The sequence below is a fragment of the Osmia lignaria genome, chromosome 14, assembly GCF_051020975.1.
Source record: "Osmia lignaria lignaria isolate PbOS001 chromosome 14, iyOsmLign1, whole genome shotgun sequence".
NCBI lineage: Eukaryota > Metazoa > Arthropoda > Insecta > Hymenoptera > Megachilidae > Osmia > Osmia lignaria.
The window spans coordinates 3,188,139-3,194,148 of record NC_135045.1 but is presented as its reverse complement, the minus strand read 5'-3'; the positions used below and the strand labels follow the sequence as shown (position 1 = coordinate 3,194,148).

Here is a 6,010-nt window from a genome sequence, read left to right as displayed (position 1 = left end):
ATAAAGATCATACACTTGCTGTGATATTATTAAACTTAAGGCGATTTTCATCATAAGATTTGATTACAATATGTACAAATGTAAGAAAAAAAAGGCGGGATTAATTGAATACAGACAAATAAATTTGATATTCTAATAACTTTGAATTACCGAAAATTAATCTGCAAATGCTTCAACTTTCTTCCTACTCATCTATCTAGAACAATGAATACATTCGTTTTGCAGTTGAATTTCACATACTCAATTCTTCATATTTCTTATATATTTACTTTCAGATTTCATTTCTTTTTATAATACTTGATAAAAAACAAGTAGCAACAGGTATCTTTCTTTCAAAAATTCCGATGAAACTACAAAATTTTATATGCAAAATATCGGTAAAAGAATATTCATTAATCAATAATCTGATTAAATTTAAAAACAAACTAAATTAACAAATTAAAAAAACTCATCATACATATTTATACTAGTCTTTATATTTATAATGTTATCATCTACTGATCAGCATACTTTTGAACGTATATCTTCTTTTTGTTAGACTGATGCAAATACCGTTCTAGCAGGAAATGTTTTTTAATGCAAATCCTTACGTAGGATCGATATCAAATTCTTAAAAATGAAAACTTAATATTTATACAATCCTGAGGCATCAACGTCATTTTTTATACAACATTTTGCTCCATTGCACGTTATTTTAAATTCATTCTACGTAAAGTGTTGTTTATGATTTTGTCGCTACATTTCAAAGTGACTTCCTTGTCCCATTAATTTTATTTTAACAAATTCTTAATCGTTGAAATATACATTGCGTGTAAAACATGTTATGTTTATCTATCGAATTATTTTAAGTAATCATTGATATTCGTTGATCTCATTGTTTACCAAATAACTTCCGAAAACCATTTATAAATGATAACTCTAATTACACGCAACTGTTTATGCTGATGCATTTATAATTAACTTTGATAAAAGTACGGACAATTTATAACATTCCTGGTTAATCATGCATTGATTATTATAATGAATATGAAGTATGTCCATAATTTATTACATCCATACTCGATCAATGCTCTCTCCAGAAACTTTATTAAAATGAAACAATCTAATCGAGAATTTTCTCTAATTTTCCTCGAGATTATCTTGAACTCTATTTTTTTTTAACCTTTGTAAAAATCAATTGCAACAGTCAAAACAAATTGAAATAAATGTGTATGTTTACGAGCCGCATCAGCTAATAAAATGCAAGATGTTTGAAAACACAGATGCATCTTCCGGATAATTATGTGAGCAGATAAACTATTCGACAAACAATTTTCCTATATGTTATTACGCTATCCGCGTCGTATAAAAACCGAAGCAGACTGAATGCATGTTTCTTTTTTCTCTTAGGTCACGGCTACAAATCGCTTATAAACAATAAAAAAAAAAGAAAAGACGATATCCTATCAGTCTCTAACGCGTGCATTTGAATAAACTCATTGCCATTTGTTACCAAGTTTCTCTTTAGATCAAAACTAAATTGAATTTATGTTAATCATTCATCATACAATCCAAAAGGATAAAAAAAATAGTCATGAACGAACAGAGGATAGCACTTTACTTTAATTAATGTTAATAACGTTCAATTCCCTCGAGAAAAAAGAAATGGGATCGTGAAACAATTAAGGGGGTAGGTCACCTTGGACGGCCGAAATTCATATGTAAGTTTGTGATTTTTTTTTTCTAAAAAATGGTAAACGCAATGGAAATTCCGTTCGAAAGAATTTTTTTTACATCTGCTCAAGAGTAAAAAAAATTTCTATCTTTATATTTGTATTACAACATGTTGGACTTCTGTCAGAACCGTTGGACCGTTCTGTCAGAACGGAGTAAAAAAAATTTAAATTTAAATCAAACTTAATATTTGTATTAATTAGGTTGTACAGTCAACTAGACAATTTTTTTCTAGCTAACCCCAGCGAAGTGAACGTTGCATAAACATCCAACCATCTTGTTTGCAAAAAACGATCGCGTAAAACACTGAAAAACACCTCGTTGGAATGCTGCCGTTATTCTGACGCTTCTGTTGCACTGCAATTTTTCATGCATGCTTTTAGAGGTGGAAAAAAAGATCCTAAAAAAAAGATAAGAAAGTAGATGTAATGTTTCTTGGGTTCTATGGGATCATCGAACCGCGACTGATTATACAAGTATAACAAATTGTCAAATTTAATGCCTTAAATTTTATACCTTAAGGAAATAACTGAAGTCATCTAAGCATAAATTAAAAAAACGAACAGGTGGTCAACATGGGGTAGATACATGGTGTGTTGCAAGAGTTACCTATAAATAAATCTAGAATAAATCAAAGTCTCCAATTTAAATATAAGGAAGCAGATTTTTTGATTCTTTCTTTATTAGCATTTTGCATCTTGATTTAAGAAACAAACCTCTGTTGCAACTTTTGCTGAGTGTTTCTATAAACAAAAATGTTTACCATAAAAAAAAAAATCATTCTTAATATCTTTCGTAAGCTAAATTATAGTGGAGCTATTTTTAGTATGGCTGTTAAATAAATAAATAAATAAATTAGTATATATAATCCTTTTTAAATAAATTCTTTAAAATCCATTCAAATGGAAAATTCTACCTACCTGTCTTTGCTCAACCAGTTTTATCGTAGACAATTAATAAATAGTGTATTCAAAGGCACATAATCAGTCAATTTTAACGACGTCAAATTATTCAACTATTTAAGTCGGCGAATATGTTGGTCCGTTTTTGCAGTAGTTACGAAAATCACTTTTACCAGCAAAAGTATTTTTCAACGGGAGCACTATACATTATTATTGCTTAACGTGAAATGAAAGGTGCTCTCCGGTGGCATAGGAAACCTGTAACAACAGAGAATAATTATTTATCTGGCTGGGTTAATCGAAACACAGGATAAAACAAAATTTTAAAATTCATGAAGCATTATTATTATTTTCAATGAAAATGTTTTTCAAGCGATATGCGATTCTTGCAAGTCATCGGCAACGTGCTACAAATGACCAGAAACACATTTTAACATTGCAGATGTAGGTATTCGATTCATATCAGTGTTTTAGCATTAACGCTTGGATTATCGTGTCGCATATTTATAATTCAGATGTGGCTTTTTGTTACCTGCCTTTAGTTGATGTAATTGTTACAAAAGTAGGTATCAATAGACAACACTTCAAAAACATTGAAAGAGCAAAGTACCGAGTACTCATAAAACTCCATTGAAATATTAAAAAATATATTATTGAAGTCATAGTTCCTGTGTAAGTATTCTGCAATTAAAAAGTTAATAACTCCCAAGTTTTTATAACAAACATACGTACATAAATCCCTTTCAGACAAAAAAGAAGAATAAAATTACTAGAGTTATAGATCCGCAGAAACGTGCGGTCATCAGAGGATTAAGTTAATGAATTCTTTTTTTCTCTCCGCGTCATTTTATCAGGATTGCGTCTTTCTGTCATTAAAGAAGAATAGTCTTCTGCGCATCTATTATACACGTGTAAAAATTGATATTTCCCAAATGTGTTAATCTGTAAACAAAAGAAAAAAAGTGTAATTAAAAAAAAAAAGAGGAAAAAAAAGGAGGAAATATGTTTGTAGCATCGATCTCACAGTATACGTCATTAAATTCTGTTCCGGACATTCAAGTTTTTTAGAATAAAATGAAAATACATAGTGTCCTCTGCGTAAGTCGTTCAGGTGACATTTTTAAGTGGATGTGACGCGGATAATGGTAAAAACTTCATAGACGTCATCAGACAAAGTACCGAAACCATATACATATTTCCTATCTGTATTCCCATCTGTCATTAATCAATGTTGCACGTTTCTTTAGTTCGAATAAAGAACCATCGCAGGACGATTCCTCCGGGTTCGTGACATATGAAAATAAAAAATACGTTCAACATTAACGTGAAACAGTTTATACAACATTTCTTGTCTAATCATTATAATTTTAAATAAATGAATTTTAATCCACTGATATACGTCATTATGACGTTCTTCATGGTTACTATGAAGAACTCGACCCTTTCCGTAAATTTGATTTATTATGCAATGTTCTAGAAATACCTAATTTTGGGGGTGGTTAATTGTAGAAATGGCTAATTTAAAAAATGGCTAATTTTTGAAATATCTAATGTTGGAAATGGCTAATTATAACAATATCTAATTTTGGAAATACGGTACCATAAAATGGTAATAATTCCTTTTTAGAACGGGTCGCAATCAAGGGTTGACGAATGGCGTTAAAAATATCCTTGCAACGTCATGTAAGCGTAGGAGCAATTTTAGAGGGGAAGTAAATTGGTTTCTTGAACCCTGTACAAGACGACATTGAAGGTGCAACTTTGGAGAGGATTTCTGATTTTTTGGGCAATTGAACGCAACCAAGGACTCGCAAAGCGTCTTGATGAAACCGGTGCAGGAATATCCTGATCGCATCCGTGACGTTCCTTTTATATGTTACACTGGGACATTTTATCTTTGTTTTATCTTTCAGAATGTTCAACAATTTTGAAACAGATGTAAATTATGGAGACATCGAAGTGAAAATCTAACGAACACAAAGAACAGACTTCGAAGAAGAAAAATAAGAGAAAAGAGGGGAGAATGAAGGAATGAACCCTACAAAAGAAAAAAGGACTCTGCTACGTCCGACTAGTTCGCTGACTCCAGGTATTAATTATTTCTTTTTCAATAAAATATTTATTCCTTATTTCGTGGAATCTATAAATTCTGTTAAGTTATTAATTTGTCTTTTTTTTAAATCACAATAACCGTGTGTTTAAAATTTTCATTTGCATCGCAAAATTACTAATTTTCACCTACTCTACGAAGTGACTCATTTTCAGATTGTAATTAGTATGTTACAGAGTGGATATAAATAAGGCGATTAACGGTGCGAAAAAAAATTTTAACACTACTAATTATACATTTGAATTCACACCTTAGGGAAACTGAACAACACGTTACGTAGTGTACGAAATTATTACGAAATTATTATGGTATATTAAAGATACGTTAGCAAACAAAGTGTTCGTAGAAAATAGACTAATATATGTTACAGATGCGAATGAAAGTACCGTATCAAACGTGTCCATTTATTGAGGAAAAAAGGATTTGCCGAGAGATTTATCCTACACCTTGTATCCAGAGTCGATAAATCGAACAGTTATAAAGAACCAGTCCTACAGGTGATCAAATTGTTCGCGTTTTAATCTGTTTTGGTGCTGAAAAACTTGAAAATTTCTTTATGCTTTCTTAAACTTTCAGAATGTTCCAGGAAAAAAATTAGAAACACGACAAAAATTTTAATTTTTTCATTTTAAATGGAAATATTTTCTTGCCTATAAAATAATACCGATAAAAAGTAAAGAAGAGTAATAATATTCAAACGACTTTGAAAAAAAAAAATTAAGGATCCTACGAGATTTTTATAGCAAAATGTAAGTTTTTAAAATGAATAATAAATCGAGTTTAGCGAAGAAATGGAATAAGGGGGGATTCCTCTTACGACCGAGTATTCTTTTTATTTTGAACCTTTAAAAAGTTAGGAAGAGTTAATGGTTGCGAACCTGGTTTCGGTGATAGGAATGCCATCCAGTTGCCACCCGAAAATACAGGTTAGACATTTTTACACAAACGTGCGAAGTGTGTAGTTAAAAGGACACCCACGCGCAGGGTTATACCCTGAAAATTTGAATTTTTCAATTTACTGATATCATTCTCGTATATGCGTCTGATTCACACGTGACGAAAACAAGCAAAGATGTAAAATCTTATACGTAATTAACAAGAAAAACTTCATTTATTCCAATCACCAAGAAGTTGAAGGAAAGGAAAAAAGAAAGAAAAACAATCCTAGCGGAATAAAACTGATGGACGTTACAATTCTTACCTTAACGTCATAATAACATGTCTCTTTTTATAAAGAAAGAATTTATGAAAAATTACTCATAGAAAATTGAAAAATTCGAATATT

The 6,010-nt window shown here is 30.7% G+C and overlaps 1 long non-coding RNA gene across 1 annotated transcript; it reads left to right on the top strand.

The window, feature by feature from the left end:
• Positions 1–1,441: 1,441 nt before the first annotated feature.
• On the top strand, positions 1,442–5,089 carry LOC117607492 (uncharacterized). The gene is made up of 4 exons (XR_013063477.1): positions 1,442–1,700; positions 1,949–3,287; positions 4,243–4,704; positions 4,892–5,089. It is a non-coding gene; the product is annotated as an uncharacterized LOC117607492 (long non-coding RNA).
• Positions 5,090–6,010: the final 921 nt, after the last annotated feature.